The sequence below is a fragment of the Bos grunniens genome, chromosome 23 (assembly GCF_055505025.1).
Source record: "Bos grunniens cultivar Pamir isolate PY7600 chromosome 23, Bosgru_T2T1.0, whole genome shotgun sequence".
In the NCBI taxonomy this organism is placed as follows: domain Eukaryota; kingdom Metazoa; phylum Chordata; class Mammalia; order Artiodactyla; family Bovidae; genus Bos; species Bos grunniens.
This window is the reverse complement of record NC_141187.1, coordinates 42,287,927-42,307,947: the sequence shown is the minus strand read 5'-3', so window position 1 is coordinate 42,307,947 and position 20,021 is coordinate 42,287,927. Positions and strand designations below refer to the sequence as shown.

Here is a 20,021-nt window from a genome sequence, read left to right as displayed (position 1 = left end):
CAGGGTTTAAAGAGGCTGCTATAAACTTGGCTCTAGGCTGAAATAATCACTGTCTTCCACCCTTTTATTCCAGAAGGAGAGAATGAGCAGTTCCCAACAGAAGCTGAGAAAGTCAACTTCACAGCAAATAACAACAGAACCTCTCCCCTTTAAAAAAAAAGAAGAAGAAGAAGAAATTAATTGGAGGATCACCTAGAGCTAATGCTAACACGTCTTCAGCACCCTGGCTCGAGCATCCAGTGATTCACAAACCGTTGCAAGGCAAGCCAGTGCAGATTCGACTCTTGTTAACTTACAACATTCACTATGCGCGGTTCACAGGTAGCCCCAGCTTGTACGTCACCATGGAGACTTCCCACAAGAAGCTGGAGTGCTCCTGGGCCTAGGTGTGTTCTTTCTTCCTTTCACAGAGAAGGGAGAAGTACCTAGCGTGGGAACAGAAGAGAAAATAAAAAGCTGAACACTCTGTCAAATCCCTTGTTATCGCAACAAACGAAGATCAATTAGACTGATGGGTAATTCACCAAAGACCATTTTCCAGTACACTTTGCTTAAAAAGGAAATGCGATATTTTTGCTCTTGCCCCAGGAGACGGCATGGTGCAGCCAAGCGTTTCCCCCACCCCCACCCCAAAGTTGAAGCCAATTTTGGGAGACTTCAGACGCAATCCCAGCTGAGATGCAAACTTGCAACATGGCCTCAAAATAAGCCACCCGAGTTGACGCTCTTGCAAAAGGGCGGGTGCCCGGACTATGACCTTTTGCCATATTCATACCTCACCAAATTGTTGGGAAGATCAATAAGAACACTTTGGCAAGGCACTCCAAGTTCCCAAGAAGAAAGGCACCCCGTAAAGACAAAGGATTATTCACCGTCAGAAGTCTGTAGCTTAGCTCTGAGCCAGAATATAAAAGTCAGCTTTGGCAAGGCACCCACAATCAACCATCGCCGGTGCACTCAAGCGTCCAAATGTTTCTCCTTCCACCTAGTGGTCAAGGGGTTCACAGGGCAGGAAACAGAGCTGTCTGGAATCTCAGGGAGAAAGAAAGTAAAGCCTTGGAACAGGAAGGGAAGAGAAAGAGGCGACCAAAACTAATAAGGAAGGCATGTGCCGGGGACATGATTATTTGGTCCACACCACCCAGCTCGCTCGCACTGCTGGTCTGCAGTGTTTAGTGTGCTGATGTTTGCAGGGCTGTGAAATTTTCCACTTGGCCATCTGCCATTTCCAGCCACCAAGGATAACATGATAGAAGTGGTATGTGGAGTTCTGCTGACCACTGCCAAGGACAGACCGTCTGGTCATCTGCTGCAATCCAAGGAGGCCTGGCCACGTGGCAGGCAATACCCAGTATCTGCTGAGTCAGAGATCTCCGTTGTGTTCTTGTGCACTGGTTTTTGGAACTCAAGTAAAGGTCCTTTCATTTCAGGTGAAATTCCTCTTGGTAGACTGGACCTAGGCTGGTCTTTGGAGAGAGATCAAGCCCTGAACTTTGGAGTGCGAACACTGACTCTAAGACACTAGACACCCAGAGAACTAACCCTAGGGGGTATCAAATAGTGAGAACTCACACAAAGGAAACCACTTGAATACAAGACGGGGCATCACCCAACCACAGCAGCACCCTGTGCAGGACGCCTCATCTAAACAACAAGCAAAACAAAAATACAAACCCAGTCACCAGCAGACAGGATCACCACCTCACTCAGCCTTGCCCATCAGAGGAAAAACAAACAGAAACTCAGCACAAATCTCACCCTATACAAAGCTTACACAAACCAATGGACCAGCCTTAGGAGGGCAGAAACCAAAAGGAAGAAAGAATTCAACCTTGAAGACTGGGAAAAGGAGACCTCAAACACAATAAGTTAAAAAAACAATAATGAAAAGACAGAGAAATACTACACAAATGAAGGAACATACTAGAAACACAGAAGTCCAAACAAATGACGAGGAAATAGGCGAACTACCTGAAAAAGAATTCAGAGTAATGAGAGTAAAGATGATCAAAAACCTTGGAAACAAAATGGAGAAAATGCAAGAATCAATTAACAAAGACTTACAAGAATTAAAGAATAAACATACAGAGACAAACAACACAATTACTGAAATTAAAGATACTCTGGAAGGAATCAATAGCAGAATATCTGAAGCAGAAGAACAAATCAGTGAGCTGGAAGATAAAATGGTGAAAATAATATTTGAAGAGCAGAATAAAGTAAAAAGGAATGAAAAGAACCAAGGATAGACTCAGAGACCTCTGGAACAATATCAAATGCACCAACATTCAAATTATAGGGGTCCCAGAAGAAGAAGAGAAAAACAAAGGGTTTGAGAAAATTTTTGAAGAGATTATAGCTGAAAATTTCCCCAACATGGAAAACGAAATAGTTAATCAAATCCAAGAGGCACACAGTCCCATACAGCATAAACCCAAGGAGAAACATGCCAAGACACATACTAATCAAACTAACAAAGACTAAACACAAAGAAAGAATATTAAAAGCAGCAAGGGAGAAGCAACAAGTAACATACAAGGGAAACCCCATATGCTTAACAGCTGATCTTTCAGCAGAAACTCTGCAGGCCAGAAGGGAATGGCAGGATATATTTAAAGTATTGAAAGGGAAAAATAAACAACCAAGATTATAGTACCCAGCAATAATCTCATTCAAACTTGATGGAGAAACAAAAAGCTTTTCAGACAAGCAAAAGTTAAGAGAATTCATTACCACCAAACCAACTTTACAACAAATGTTAAAGGGACTTATACAAGAAATACAAGAGAAGCAAAAAGATCTACAAAATCAACCCCAAACAATTTTTTAAAATGGCAATAGGAACATATATATCAATAATTACTTTAAACGTAAATGGATTAAATGCTCCAAACAAAAGACAGACTGGTTGAATGAATACAAAAACAAGACTCATATATATGCTGTCTAAAAGAAACCCACTTTAGACCTAAAGACGCATACAGACTGAAAGTGAGAGGATGGAAAAATGTATTCCATGCAAATGTGAAGCAAAAGAAAGCTGAAGTAGCAATCTTCATATCAGACAAAATAGACCTTAAAATAAAGATTACAAGAGATAAGGAAGGACACTACATAATGACCGAGGGATCAATCCAAAAGGAAGACATAACAATTGCAAATATCTGTGCACCCAACATAGGAGCACCTCAATATATAAGACAAACACTAACAGACATAAAAGGAGAAACTGACAGTAAAACAATAATAGTAGGAGACTTTCACACCCCTCTCACATCAGTGGACAGATCATCAAAACAGAAAATTAGTAAGGAAACACGTCTTAAATGATACATTAGATGAGATGGATCTCATTGATATCTTCAGGACATTCCATCCAAATGCAGAAGAAAACACCCTCTTAAGTGCACATAGAACATTCTCCAGGATAGACCACATCTTGGGTCACAAATCAAACCTCAGTGAATTTAAGAAAATTGAAATTGTATCAAGCATCTTCTCTGACCACAATGCTATGAGACTAGATATCAATTATAAGAAAAAAAACTGTCAGAAACACAAACACACAGAGATTAAACAACATGTTTCTAAATAACCAACAGGTTACTGAAGAAATCAAAAGAGAGATAAAAAAATTTCTAGAAACAAATGACAATGAAAACATGACAACTCAAAACCTATGGGATGCAGCAAAAGCAGTCAAAAAAAAAAGTTTATAGCAATATAATCCTACCTCAAGAAACAATATCGAATAGACAGTCTAACTTTACACCTAAAACAACTAAAAAAGAACAAAAAGCCCCCAAAATTAGTAGAAGGAAAGAAATCATAAAGATCCAAGTAGAAATAAATGAAAAACAAATGAAAGGAACAAACAATAGAAAAGATTAACAAAACTAAAAAATGGTTCTTAGAGAAGACAAACAAAATTGACAAGCCTTTAGCCAGACGCATCAAGAAAAAAAGAGAAGAGTCAAATCAACAAAATTAGAAATGAAAAATGAGAGGTTGCAAGAGACAATGCAGAAATACAAAGGATTATAAGAGACTATTATGAACAACTATATGGCAATAAAATGGATAACCTGGAAGAAATGGACAGATTCTAGGAAAAGTTCAATCTTCCAAGACTGAACCAGGAAGAAATAGAAATTATGACCCCAATTACAAGCACTGAAATTGAAGCTGTGATCAAAAATCTCCCCCCAAAAAAAGCCCAGGACCAGATGGCTTCACAGGAGAATTCTATGAAACATTTAGAGAAGAGCTAACGCATATCCTTCTAAAACTCTTTCAAAAAATTGCAGAGGAAGGAAACACTTCCAAACTCATTCTATTAAGGCCACCATCACCCTGATACCAAAACCAAAAACACAAAAAAAGAAAACTACAGGCCAATATCACTGATGAACATAGATGCAAAAATCCTCAACAGAATTTTAGCAAACAGAATTTAGCAACACATCAAAAAGCTCATACACCTTGATCAAGTTGGGTTTATTCCAGGAATGCAAGGATTCTTCAATATATGCAAATCAGTCAACAGGATACACCATATTAAGAAGCTGAAAGATAAAAACCATATGATCATCTCAATAGATGCAGAAAAAGCCTTTGACAAAATTCAGCACCCATTTACAACAAAATCTCTTAAAAAAATGGGCATAGAAGGAACCTACCTCAACATAGTAAAGGCCACATATGATAAGCCTACAGCAAACATTATTCTCAATGGTGAAAAACTGAAAGCATTCCCTCTAAGATCAGGAACAAGACAAGGGTGTCCACTCTCACCACTATCATTCAACATAGTTTTGGAAGTCCTAGCTACAGCAATCAGAGAAGAAAAGGAAATAAAAGGAATCCAGATTGGAAAAGAAGTAAAGCTCTTCCTGTTTGTAGATGATATGATACTGTACATAGAAAACTCTAAAGATAGAATCAGAAAATTACTAGAGCTAATCAGTGAATTTAGCAAGGTTGCAGGATACAAAACTAATACACAGAAATCACTTACATTTCTATATACTAACAATGAAAAATCAGAAAGAGAAATTAAGGAATAAATCCCATTCACCATTGCAACAAAAAGAATTAAATATCTAGGAATAAACTTACCTAAAGAGACCAAAGACCTGTACACAGAAAATTGTAAGACACTAATGAAAGAAATCAATGATGACATAAAACAGATGGAGAGATATCCATGTTCCTGGGTAGGAAGAATCAATATTGTGAAAATGACTATACTACCAAATGCTATCTACAGATTCAATGCAACCTCTATCAAATTACCAATGACATTTTTCACAGAACTACAACAAAAAATTTCACAGTTCATATGGAAACACAGAAGACCCTGAATAGCCAAAGCAGTCTTGAGAAAGAAGAATGGAGCTGGAGGAATCAACCTTTCTGACTTCAGATTATACTACAAAGCTACAGTCATCAAGACAGTATGGTACTGGCACAAAAACAGAAATATAGACCAATGGAATAAGACAGAAAGCCCAGAAATAAACCCAGGCACATATGGGTACCTTATTTTTGACAAAGGAGGAAAGAATATACAATTAATTTTGGAAATTAATCCTTTGTCAGTTGTTTCACTTGCTATTATTTTCTCCTATTCTGAGGGTTGTCTTTTTACCTTGCTTATAGTTTCCTTTGCTGTGCAAAAGCTGTACAAAATTAAACCTCTTCAATATTGAAGCCTCTTCAATAAATGGTGCTGGGAACACTGGGCAGCCACATGTAAAAGAATGAAATTAGAATACTTCCTAACACCACACACAAAGATAAACTCAAAATGGATTAAAGTCCTAAACGTAAGACCAGAAACTATAAAACTCTTAGAGGAAAAAATAGGCAGAACACTCGATGACATAAATCAAAGCAAGATCCTCTATGACCCACCTCCTAGAGTAACGGAAATAAAAACAAAAGTAAACAAATGGGACGTGATTAAATTTAAAAGCTTTTGCACAGCAAAGGAAACTATAAGCAAGCTGAAAAGACAACCCTCAGAATGGGAGAAAATAATATCAAATGAAACAACTGACAAAGGATTAATCTCCAAAATATACAAGCATCTCATATAACTCAATACCAGAAAAACAAACAACCCAATCAAAAAGTGGGAAAAAGACCAAAACAGACATTTCTCCAAAGAAGACATACAGATGGTTAACAAACACATGAAAAGATGCTCAACATCGCTCATTATTAGAGAAATGCAAATCAAAACTACAATGAGATATCACCACACACCAGTCAGAATGGCCATCATCAAAAAGTCTACAAACAATAAATGCTGGAGACGGTGAGGAGAAAAGGGAACACTCTTGCACTGTTGATGGGAATGCAAATTGACACAGCCACTGTGGAAGACAGTAGGGAGATTCCTTAAAAAACTAGGAATAAAACTACCATATGACCCAGCAATCCCACTCCTAGGCATATACCCTGAGGAAACCAAAATTGGAAAGACAGGTGTATCCCATTGTTCATTGCAGCACAATTTACAATAGCTAGAACATGGAAGCAACCTGGATGTCCATCGACAGATGAATGGATAAAGAAGCTGTGGTACATATACACAATGTAATGTTACTCGGCCATAAAAGGAACACATTTGAGTCAGTTCTGATGAGGTGGATGAACCTAGAACCTATTATACAAAGTGAAGTGAGTCAGAAAGAAAGATAAATATCATATTCTAACACATATATATGGAATCTAGAAAAACATACTAAAGAATTTATTTTCAGGGCAGCAATGGAGAAAAAGACAGAGGATAGACTTTATGGACATGGGGAGAGGGGAGGAGAGGGTCAGATGTATGGCAAGAGGAACATGGAAACTTAAATTGCCATATGTAAAACAGACAGACAATGGGGATTTGCTGTATGGTTCAAGAAACTCAAAAAGGGGCATTGTATCAATCTAGAGGGGTGCCATGGGGCGGGAGATGGGAGGGAGGTTCAAAAGGGAGGGGACATACGTATACCTATGGCTGATTCATGTTGAGGTTTGACAGAAAACAACAAAATTCTGTAAAGCAATTATCCTTAAATAAAAAATAAATTAAAAAAGAAAAGAAATGAGGATCTTAAAAAGAAAAAAAAGAAGTGGCACGTGGAGGCCCTTCTGGGAAAGGGCTGGGTGATTTTTGTTTGTTTGCTGCTTTTAAAGAAAAGACCTGAGTTTACTCTCAGTATCTCATTAATTATTTCTTGAATCTAGATTTCTTGCCCCACCCCCCAACCACCCTTCTGTAAGACAGGGCCAGGAGTAACTTCTCCTAGGCCAATATTATTCAAGGTATTTTGACGTGTGTACTTTTGCAGAGAGTGACGTACGAGAGTGGCTTTGGGGATGACAAGAAATAGAAGTTAAATACTACTCTAGAATCTTGTTTGCTTCCCAAATAAATCATTCACAAGTACCAGCCATGTTTTCCTTTCAAAGTCATAAGTGCACACTGAACAAAAATTGGAATCCCAGCATTAGCGTGGTTGGTAAAGAATATTTTTGAGGGAAAAATGTGATCTCTTATCTTAAAAAAAAAGGCAAGAACGAATAATACCAAATCTTAGGTTTGGAACTGGCAAAACACTGACAAGCAGACCTTTAAAGAAGTAAAAAATTGGAGAGAAAAAAGTGAGGATTAAAGAGAGAAAGGAGGTGTCTTCTATGAAAATACTTAACCATGACTTTTATAGTGAATTCAGTTTACAAAGTGCTTTCTTTCTTCTAAAATAGAGGTTGTAATTGACATAAAACATTGAATTAGTTTCACGTGTACAAAGTGCTTTCTTATTCATTCATTCACGGGACACATTTTTTACTTGGAGCTTACTATACCCAACAGGTTCTTTGTTCACAACAGTGAACAAAACAGACAAAGGACCAGGCCTTTAAGGACCTCATTGCCTCAAGCGGAACAGATGTTAAAAAATCAGAGTATGTTATTTTTAACATATGCATAAAATTTAAAAATCAGATAGACATCAAGAAGGACAAATAAACACTGCAATTTGCAATCACCCTATAACGGGTTATGTCACTTAGAAGGAGGATCTGTCTTACAAAAACAACATTTAAATAGGGAAGAAAAAGATGAGCAAGAATTACCCGGCATCACATTTCTAGGCAGAGGAAACAGCCTCTGCATTATGTGATCTCACTAGACCTGTACTATTAGGTTCTGTTATTTCATCCTTTTCCCTCCTGGCTATTTCAAATGAGTCTCCTTGATCAAAAGATGATCAACAGAACCGTTCTCAATACCTTGAAACAGGAAACGATTCTTCTTTTCAACTATTGGGCCATCAGAGCAACAAACGCTAGCAATTTTTGCTAGGGGAACATCATTCAGTACAGATATCATACTTAATGTGGATTCCTAAGGCATCATAAATAACCCCATTATCACAATGAAGTAAAGTGAAGCTCCCTCTTCATACCCACATGCCACAGCTGGAGTTAAGAAACTACCCCGCAAAGGGCTAAAATCAGATCACATTACATGTAAACTTCTTAAAACAAAACACTTCTGACTACCTTCTATTAGGTTCCAAACTGGCTGGCTTCCTCTTGACTATTACAACATCTTTATTATTTCTTTCCTGGACTGAAATGGCATTTTTGCCCACTTTCTAGAGTGTCTGAGTGCCTTCTCTTTTGGTTCTCGGTTTGGTATCTGTTTATTTACCCAGGTAAGCAGCATGGTTTATAGAAATAAAAAGCCTCGGAAATACTGTGTCCGTCTGAACTGTCTTCTTGTTCCCTACCATCCCAGAACTGCATGGTGTATAAAAACAAAAAGCCTCAGAAATATTGTGTTTATCTGAACTGTTTTCTTGTTCCCTACCATCGCAGAACTGGTACTGCTTAATTTTTTCACTAAGGAAAATCAGTAATTTGCTTTCTTCATCTACACAATGAAGGTATCCTCAGACAGGCTCATTCATGTTCTTCCATGAATGGAGTGAGTTTGAAAGTCTGTTTGAAACGAGTAAGTCAAACTTCTGTTTGAGTCTCTTTTCACTAAAGACACCAGATAAAATGTGGTATCTCCTACACATTTGGTTTTTCCTATAAACCCAAATATCAACATTCTCTCAAGTTCAAAGTCATGAAATATAAACCTTTACTTTGACTCAGTAGTTCTGACAAGCTTTCACAGATTCGGGAAGAAAAGAATGAGCAAGAAGAAAAAGTTGCCAAGTTGTCTAAAACTCTGCCATGAGACCTGGGAAATTATGCCAGGCTGACAGTTTCATCCTCTGTCCAGAGATGAAAATGACACAATGTCAATTTCTCCTCCTCCTGACTGCCCACAGCACTTACAGCCTCTACCGCTGGTTCTCTTCAATTCAGCACTTTGGTATATTGTCTTTTTATAGTCCAGTGGATTGATTTAAGTCTTGAAAGGCTCAAAAAGTTTATAAGCTCCTCGATGAAAGAAACCTTGCCATGCCCTTCTTCTGCAGCCTCCTAGGAGTGTCGAGAAGAGCCTGAATTTAAATTAAACAATCCATATCCAAAACCGGTTCTACGACTTCATCCTTACGCCAAAGGAAGCACCACTCTCAGCTATAATGTCAACCCTTCTCACTCTGTCCTCCAGGGAGGGACTTGGGAGGTCCTCTGTGCCTGTCATCAAAATGAAAGCACTGCGTGAACCTGAGAACAATTAAATTATAACGTACCCTTCTCTCTTCTATTCAAGTCTATTCTATTTTTAGTCACTAATGGCTTTTGAACAGTTGCCATCGCCTTTCAAGACGTGCAGTCCCCTCCCCCACCACCAGGAGCCTTTATCCTCGATTTTCCTAGCTTCTCAAAAGCCATCATTATGGAAACCCTCGTGGTATATGAAGGAGAGATGAGCACGCTCTGAGGCAGTGGTTCTCAGACTTGAAGTGCTATCAGAAACACCCGGAGAGCTTGTGAAACTGTGTCTCTGGGTCCCACTCCCCAAATTTCTGATCCAGTAGGTCTGGGGTGAGGCCAGAGAACCTGCATGTTTACCAAGTTCCCAGGTAATGTTAATGCTGCTGGTCCAAGGACCAGGCTTTGAGAATCACTACTCTAAGCCTAAGTCTTTCTGTCAATTACATAGCCGGACAGAGACTAAGGATTGGTTTAGTATCACTATAAGATGATTACGTTGGAAGGAATGATACCTGTTTATTCCACAGAAGTGACAAATGACCAAACCACCCCAAAATCCCATACCACTTTAAAATCTGGGAAAATTTTGGGGGCTCTTTGTCTCCTACTGGCTCAGGTCCTGTTGGGGTCAATTCTGCCCTCTGTCTCTCCTTCAGTCTTCTCTCTACCAAAAACTTCTTCACAGCTTACAAACACACTCAATCATCCCCAGACTCTGATACATTTCCAAATGGCTGTCACTTCTCCCCTATTCACCATAAAACATGTTAAAGTGTAGTATAAATTCCACACTGTATTTCATCAGGTACCTCTTAAACCCGTGGAGTTTGATTTCAACACTTTAAAAAGTAAACTTCTCTTTTAAAGGTCAGGAATGTTTTCCTGTCTTCTAAATGTAGTGGCCTTTTCCTGATTGACTTTCTTATAATGCTTGATAAAGGGGTTCCGTAAAATTTCATTTTATTTAGGACTAGAACTTTTCCTAAACAGCAATCTTTCTAGAATACGACCTTTACCTCACTTTCTTTGTTATTTGGGCTTGGTCAACCTCATGCCTTGGGTCCAGAGATGCTATGCTATGCTATGCTAAGTCACTTCAGTCGTGTCCGACTCTGTGCGACCCCATAGACGGCAGCCCACCAGGCTCCCCTGTCCTTGAGATTCTCTAGGCAAGAACACTGGAGTGGGTTGCCATTTCCTCCTCCAATGCATGAAAATGAAAAGTGAAAGTGAAGTTGCTCAGTCGTGTCCGACTCTTAGCGACCCCATGGACTGCAGCCTACCAGGCTCCTCCATCCGTGGGATTTTCCAGGCAAGAGTACTGGAGTGGGGTGCCATTGCCTTCTCCGGGGTCCAGAGATGGGCATATGCAAACTATCATATACAAGATAAACAACAAGGTTCTATTGTATAGCACAGGGAACTATATTCAATATCCTGTGATAAATCATAATGGGAAAGAATATTAAAAAGAATATACATATATGTACAACTGAGTCACTTTGCCATACAGCAGAAAATTACAACACTGTGACTCAACTATGGGCATCCCTGATAGCTCAGTTAAGAATCCACCTGCAATGCAGGAGACCCCAGTTTGATTCCTGGGTTGAGAAGATCTGCTGGAGAAGGGATAGGCTACCCACTCCAGTATTCTTGGGCTTCTCTGATAGCTCAGTTGGTAAAGAATCCACCTGCAATGCAGGAGACCTGGGTTCGATTCCTAGGTTGGGAAGATCCCCTGGAGAAGGGAAAGGCTGCTCACTCCAGTATTCTGGCCTGGAATATGTGTATAAAAAGAATGTACATATATGTACAACTGAGTCACTTTGCCATACAGCAGAAAATTAACACTGTGAATCAACTAAAATTTAATAAATTTTAAATAAATAAAAAGACAGGCATGTGATCTAGGCTTGGAGAATCAGAATACATATCCCTCTTGTGATGACGACTGGATCTAGGTAGGGATGGGCATGAACCAAAGGCCCTCTCCGACTGACTGGAACTAAGAGGAATCAGGAAACATGGTCTACTCACAGAGCTGTTTTTACCATCAGTGAAGCCCACATGAGGATGAAGCTCTGCAGTATGGAACGAGGTTGAAAGCCAGGACGTCTGAGTCCTGGTGATAGTGAGTTACCTTGGATGTGGCCACGCCAAAAGTCAGATCCATCCCTGGATGTTTTAGTTGTGCTGTGACAGACAAAATTCAAAAGTAGCCCTCAAGACTGCCTGGCCCCCTAGTGCACATGTACCCTCTCCTAGTTATTTAATCAAACACAATCTGGGTGGTGCTGCTGTGAAGGATTTTGCAAATAAAATTAAGGCCCTAAATCAACTGACCTTAAAACAGAAAGCCCGTCCTTGGTGGGCCTGACCTAATCAGGAGAGCCCTTCAAAAGAACAGGCTCTTCCAGCAATGAGATTCAAACCACGAAAGATCACACTGAGGGAGAGGGGGAAACTTCGTGTGGCAAGAAACTCGAGATGGACACCAGGAGCCAAGTGTGATGCTCATCCCATCACCAGCATTAGAGTGAGGGTCTCAGTCTTACAACCTGCAAGTGAGAATCCAAGGCATACCTACCAAGACCCACTCAAGTCCTACTTCTTCCATCACTTTTTCCTTTACATCCTCCTGTGCTACCACTTTCTCCATCAGAAGTATTTTTTGTTTGGTTTTGGAGGAGAACTCCTATGGTTTTGATTTCTTTTCCTGAGGATACTAGCCATTTTATTCTTTATCCTCAAACAGGCACCATTTCTCTAGACAGACTGTAGTGAACTCTAAGAAGGTGGGTAGGCTAATGCCTTTGCCAATGGTAAGCCTTTGACACATACTGGGTGACTTAACTGAGAATGTGGCATTTTTCTTTTCCTCTGACATGTCCTCAAGTCTCCTCACTCTGTGAGCTCCTTTCTGGTTGACTTGGAGAAAAGTCACGACATGACCCAATATGGAAACTGCTCTGTCAATCAACCACAGAGCCTCTTTTTCCAACTCAGGACTAAAGGCTGACTCTCTTGGTATTTTCATCCTGAGGGAAGAAGAGGAACAGCTACTGACTACAGAGTTCAGAAATGCCTCTTCTGGGTAAGCTCAGACTAGCAGGTCCAGAGCTTCTGTCTGCACCCTGCTCACAAAGGAGCATCTATGGTGGTCGTGGGGGACCCCCAATGCTCCCCTTCCCCAGGGACAGCAACAGAACTTCCCCGAGAGTATAGGCGTCCAGTCAGATTTCAAGTAGAACTACAGGGAGTTGATTGTAGCTCAAACCTAGGGTATTCTGAAGAATATGACTCATTCATCACATCATGCCATCCTTTTCAATCAACCAATCAATCATTTGTTTGACTTATCCATTGTAAAATCCTTTTCCAAACTGGCAGTCCATGAATATCTAGCAGGCAATATCTTGTGGACAATCTCCCTGATATTATCTGGCTGGTGCTTAGGTAATGAAAACTAAAATTAGCATCCACCGAAAGGACACATAATCAGAGAGAGAAACATGCTGGGAAAAAACCCACGATGAAACTTAGAAAAGAGCCAAAAAACTCATCTTGATCCATGCCACTGTTTCCTAGGATTAGCACAGCTTATCACAAAAGGTAAGGCTCTATCCACACACATACAGACCTGGCAGGTGTCTGTATTTGTATGCTGGTTATATCTCCGTACTGTTATACAGCAAAGTTTATTGAGAAATACAATTATGCATCCAGAGAAACGTATGTCTGCATATCAAGAAGTAAAGGCAAAAAAAATATGAGAAATACATAATCTTCACTGAACAGCCGTAGAATGATGTCTCGAGGAAATTAGGATTTTAAAGATCAAGATGGCATGTGCTCCTTATTGACAATTCCTCCCCAACCTTATTTGTCTAATACTCTGCTTTCAAAGGGGGTTGCTAAGACCCAACAGAAGGCACTGTGGCCCAGGAGATAGAACAATCTAGATGAAGACACTTAAAGACCATACTACGGCTCCGCACCCCCTGGGTTGCAGGTCCCTTTCAGGCTGCCAAGAGTCATCACACACCTTCTCCCAGGAGGAGGGTTCTATTCACACCTGCTGGAGAAGGTCAGTGAGAAGTCTGGGTGCATGCTGCAAAAGTGCCTGATAAAAATGGCAAAGGCAGGGACAGAACCTGTTTCATGTCTTGATCACTTATAACCATTTATAAACCATGGGCTTCCCTGGTAGCTTAACTGGTAAAGAATCTGCAAGCAACGCAGGAGACCCCAGCTAGATTCCTGGGTCAGGAAGATCCACTGGAGAAGGAATAGGCTACCCACTCCAGTATTCCTGGGCTTCCCTTGTGGCTCAGCTGGTAAAGAATCTGCCTGCAATAAGGGAGACCTGGGTTTGATCCCTGGGTTGGGAAGATCCTCTGGAAAAGGGAAAGGCTACCCACTCCAGTATTCTAGCCTGGAGAATTCCTTGGACTGTATAGTCCATGGGGTTGCAAAGAGTCAGACATGACTGAGCAACTTTCACCTTCACTTTTTTCAGAAACTATGAGCTGTTATGGTCCCTGAGTAGCTATTGTGAAGAGTTCCCCCTGGCTTTACATTTCTTTCTGTTTCTGCTCTATTTTAATAACAAATATTATTTAATAAATATTAATATTTAATAACAAATTCTCTCCTTTTAATAACAAAATCAGTAAAAATCTCAAGAAAAAAAATTCCAAGATGTTGCTCTCATTCTCTTCTCACCATAACATTAAGAGTAGTAAGATAGTACCGTCAACTATTTTATCTGGCCTGACTTCTAAAAACACCAAATGGTAAGTCATAGTAAAATGACAAGACAGAATTTGCATACACTCTCCAGCCCCATCCTTTAGGACAGAAACAAGGAACAGAATTCACCACAGGTATTAAAATTTTAGAAGCACCCTATCAAAGCCATGACTTCCTTTTCATTTAATTTCATTTAATGAAATGTTTTTACGCAAAAGCAAAGTTCCAACTAGGACCTCCAACCATGCTTTGGATACACGTCTACATATGGCTGAGTCCCTTCATTGTATTTGTTAATAGGCTATACCTCAATATAGAATAAAAAGTAAAAAATAAACCAATAAAAGTTGTGGTATTGTTACATGATTAAAGGCTATTCAAAGACTTTTTTTGTGAAACAGAATTATTTCCCCAAATTCAAAATCAGCAAGTTTAACTATCCAACTTTGCATAATGTTTGGATCAATAGGATTTCCATAATTACATTAAAATCAACCTCCTTTGCCTACTTTTTGTCCATTTTCTTAAATTAAAAGCCAAGAGATACAATGACTATATATTAACCTCTTTTTTTCACAAGTCTCTGATGCAATCAGAACAGAGGTACTTCTTGACAAAGATGCTGTTGAAAACCTCTTCTTTGGGAGGAAGCTTAATAAAACTATGCTAGCTTAAAACTGAGATTTCAGTGGGTTCATCTGAGACACCATGGAACAGAAATGCCACTTGGCATTAAATCTGGGGATTACCTGTTGAAACACCAAAGGCTGGTAGACTTTGATGTGGGTTACTTGGTGCCAAGAAAGTACCAATAAACACAATTATCCTTTTCTTTTTATTAACATGGAGTTGAAGATTTGATACGGGATTTGGAGGAAAGATTTGTTGCGTGGAGGGTAGGAAAAAGCATGCACACACAGACACATGCCTGCTTCAACTAGTTACGAGTAATGTTGTATAACAAAGTACCTCCTATGCTGTAACTGGGAAGGACCTTTGTATTTTTTTAAAACACTTTTCATTTTGTATTGGGGTATAGCTGATTAGCAATGTTGTGATAGTTTCAGGTGGACAGCAAAGGGATTCAGCCATACATACACACATATATATATATATATATATCTACTCTCTTCCAAACTCCCCTCCCATCCAGGTTTTCATATAACAAGGAACAGAGTTCCCTGTGTTATACAGGAGGTCTTTGTTGGTTATCCATTTTAAATACAGCAGTGTATATAGGTCCATTCCAAACTCCCTAACTATCCCTTCCCTCCATCCTTCCCCCTTCCCTGCCAACCATAAGTTTATTCTCTAAATGAGTCTGTTTCTGTTGTGTAAATAAGTACATTTGTATCATGTCTTTTTAGAGTCCACGTATAACTGAGGCCATATGATGTTTCCCCTTCTCTGTCTGACTTACTTCCATCAGAATGACAATCTCTAGGTCCATCCAGGAAGAACCTTTATGTTTTACTACAAGTAAATCACTAAAGATGTGTTGCCTATAAGCTTAAAATATACCTAATGGGCCATCCCAGAGAATCCTGCCTCCCCCCAGGTAATGAGCATTTAGCTAAGATAACTTTTGTTTAGCTACATGAAACAGCCAGACCAGGTCCTCCTGTGAATGACTACAGAAAGCACAAAATTAACACCTCCCCTCCAGAGGCTGACCTAAACCAGGAAATGTTTGACTTTACTTCCTCCCTTTTTAGTGTAAAAGAAGTCTGAATTCTAACTCAGTCAAGATGCTTCTTTGGGACAAGAGTCCACCATCCTCTCCATCTGCCAGTTCTCTGAATATCAAAGTAACTACTCCTTTCCCCAACAACTCATGTCTGAATTTATTGGCCTGTTGCCTAGGGAGCACTAGGAGCTTGGACTCAGTGACAATTCCACTTGCTACAATGTCAAATAAGGGGCAACATCAACTATTCTTTTCTAAGCAACAGGACCCCAGCAACCCCAGCAAGATACAGCCACAGTTGGCTTTCAGAGTCCTATAACAGATGACCACATTTTATGAAAAACTACAAGGAATTTCCATATATAATGAGCATCTTAAAAGTGTCCTGCTGCTGCTGCTGCTAAGTCGCTTCAGCCGTGTCCGACTCTGTGCGACCCCATAGACGGCAACCCTCCAGGCTCCCCCGTCCCTGGGATTCTCCAGGCAAGAACACTGGAGAGGGTTGCCATTTCCTTCTCCAATGCATGAAAGTGAAAAGTGAAAGTGAAGTTGCTCAGTCGTGTCTGACTCTTCGTGACCCCATGGACTGCAGCCCACCAGGCTCCTCCATCCATGGGATTTTCCAGGCAGGAGTACTGGAGTGGGTTGCCACTGCCTCTCCAAAGTGTCCTACATCTCTTTAAAAACAAATACTTAAAACTCTTTAGAAGTAGCAACACCTGGGGACGTCCCTGGTGGTCCAGTGGCTAAGACTCTGGGCTCCCAGTGCAGGGAGGGTCCTGGGTTTGATCCCTGGCCTCAGAGAAGGCAATGGCACCCCACTCCAGTGTTCTTGCCTGGAGAATCCCAGGGATGGGGAGCCTGGTAGGCTGCCATCTATGGGGTCGCACAGAGTCGGACACAACTGAAGCAACTTAGCAGCAGCAGGGAACTAGATCCCACATGCCACAACTAAAGATCCCGCGTGTCATAACTAAGACCTGGCACGGCCAGATAAAATAAATAACAAATATTAAAAAATAAATAATTAACAACACTTGGACGCACGCCTCTGGAACCCACATGCTAGGGAGTGGTGCACCTCCACTCCTTCTAGAAGAAAAAGTAACATTCTCCCACCACCTTCATCTGCCAGGTTTATGGGTTTATCCTAATACCATGGCTCAGGGGATTCTTACACTTAGAACTCCTCACATATCAAAAGAGGAGAAAAATCTCTCGCTCCTTAATTGTTTTGTCGAATGAGCTCTCCGAAGTTCATTTTTGTTACCTTTTTCAGGCAAAATAAGAGGCTTTTTACAAAAATTCTATTGCTAAAACAATGGAATTCTCCTGGGAATGACTTCGTTATGGAAATGAAGTGACAGCTTCTTTTATCTAGCCAGGCAGAAAGTCTGCATTTATAAAAGGCATTCAGAGCACTCAAGTGCTGTGTGTGGGAGGACAGAAAATGCTATTTTTAATTCAGATCGCAGCATTCCTCCCATACAGGTCTTTCAGTATAATCAGAATCATAATAATACTGATCTAGAAAGGAAAAAAAAAAGAAAGATTCCCATTTCTGCTGACCCCAGCAGAAAAAGAATGTGGGGAGGGGAGGAAAGGGGGAGAAAGAAATTAAGAGAATGTTGAATACAGCTTCCTTCCACTTTTAGACCACTCTATAAGCTCTGAGATCAACCTCCAAGGCTATCAGAGCTATTATCTAGAATGAAAAGGACTTAAGCTCTGTGAGTAACAGCCTTAGATCTTCTCATACAAATTTACATTTTCCTACCTGTGACTTTCACTGTACTGAGCTTGCAGGAGTCACCAAGGGCCTGCCAGGAAAGGTTATGAGGGTTTTCCCATCTGTCCCTAAGAGCTTACATTCTGTGGCGATGCTGTGGGGGATGAGTCCATTGAAACCTAGTTTCCAGTTTTGGAAACTGGAAGGCCTCATGGGCAAAGCAGGAGGCACCCGAGCTGCCAGGTGGGGGTGAGCAGATGCAGAACTTCCCAGGTGGAGTGTGGAATCGGCAGAGGAACCTTGTACATGGCTGTTGTATTTCTACTGGCTCTGCTGGGGACCAGAGCTTGAGGAGTGATGAATGAGATCCTGGTAAGAAGTGAAGACCAGTGTTCTGGTCCCTGCAGAAGCTGACATTGGAGGGGGAAAAGTATAGGATGAGAGCAGAATTACAAAGGATAACTGATGGAAAAAGACCCTTCAGTAACAGCTAAGCTTGGGCTACCAGATTTGGGCTTCCCGGGTAGCTCAGTTGGTAAAGAAACTGCCTGTAAGGCAGAGACCTGGGTTCAATCCCTGAGTCAGGAAGATCCCCTGGAGATGGAAAAGCCAACCCACTCCAGTACTGTTGCCTGGGAAATTCCATGGACAGAGGAGCCTGGCGGGCTTCAGTTCATGAGGTCGGCCATGACCTAGCAACTAAACCATCACCACCACCAAGGTGTTGGTTTACAATCAAAAGTGCAAAATTGAAGAACAGATGGGGTCAGAGAGAGAGTTTTTAACTGAGGTAAAATTCACATAATATTTGCAATTTTAATCATTTTTAAAGGGAACAATTCAGTGGTTTTTTACTACACTCATGCTGTTGTGCAACCATCACCATGATCTAATTCCGAAAGATTTTCATCACCCTCCAATAGCCATAAGGCAGTCACTCCCCATTCCCTCCTCCTCCCAGCCCCTGGCAACCACTGACTTGCTTTCTGTGTCTACGGATTTGCCTGTTCTGGATATCGCATCTAAACAGAATCAGACAATACGTGGCCTTTGGTGTCTGGCTTCTTTCACTGTGCGTAACATTTTGAGGATTCATCCATGTTGTTACATGGATCAGCACTAAATTCCTTTTTTGGCTAAATATTGGCTACACTGCATGTATATACCATATTTTGTTTACCCATTCATCAGTTGATGGACATTTGGGTTGTTTCCACTTTCTGGTCATTATGAAGAATGCTGCTATGAACATTCCCGTACATGTTTTTGTTTGAACGCCTGTTTTCAGTTCTCTTGGGTACATACCTAGAAGTGGCACTCCCGGGCCACGGTCATTCTGCAACCTTTTGAGAAACTGCCAAACTGTTTTCCATAGTGTCTACACAGTTTTAAAGCAGTGGATGAGGGTTCCAATTTCTCTATATCCTTGCCAATATTTGTTATTTTCTTAACTTTTTATCATGGCCATCTTGATGGACAGCGGTATCTCATTGTGGTTTTTATTTGCATTTCTCTAGCCACTAAAGATGTTGGGCATCTTTTGAACATGCTTATTGATCATTTGTATTTCTTCTTTGGAGAAATGGGGCTGCCCTCATGGCTCAGACAATAAAGAATCTGCCTGCAATGTAGGAGATCCCAGTTTGATCCCTGGGTCGGGATGATCCCCTGGAGAAGGGAATGGCTACCCACTCTAGTATTCTTGCCTGAGAACCCCATGGACAGAGAAGCCTGGTGGGCTACAGTCCACGGGGTCGCAAAGAGTCAGACACGACTGAATGACTAACACTTTTGCTTTTGGAGAAATGTCTATTCAAGTCCTTTGTCCATTTTAAAATTGAGTTGTGTTTTGGTTATGCAGTTCTAAGAGGTCTTGATCTATTCCAGAAACTAGACTTTGTTATCAAATACATGATTTGCAAGTATTTTCTCCCATTTGTGGGTTGTCTCTTGACTTTCTTCATAGTGTCCTTTGATTCACATGAGTTTGCTTTCTTTTTATGAAGTCCAATTTATTTTCTTATTTTACTTGTGTTTTTAGTCTAAGAACCCATTATCAAATCCAAAGTCACAAAGATCTATCCCTATGTTTTATTCTAAGTTATATACTTTAAATAAATGGATTAACAACTTAAATAGGACTAATTTTTTGCACATGGCGTTGAGTCT

At 40.5% G+C, this 20,021-nt stretch overlaps 1 protein-coding gene across 14 annotated transcripts in view; it reads right to left on the bottom strand.

Annotated features, from left to right (window-relative positions):
- Positions 1–20,021, bottom strand: part of ATXN1 (ataxin 1) — a 420,722-nt gene that overhangs the window by 147,153 nt on the left and 253,548 nt on the right. For 11 of the 14 annotated variants that reach the window (XM_086370177.1, XM_086370178.1, XM_086370182.1 and 8 more), the window contains one exon: positions 297–425. The exons of 1 other annotated variant lie outside the window; for it this stretch is intronic. The gene's annotated coding sequence lies outside the window, so the exon portion shown is untranslated. Of the gene's footprint in view, positions 1–192; positions 426–20,021 lie in introns of all 14 variants that reach the window. 2 more of the 14 variants (XM_086370188.1, XM_086370180.1) reach the window with 1 other exon arrangement.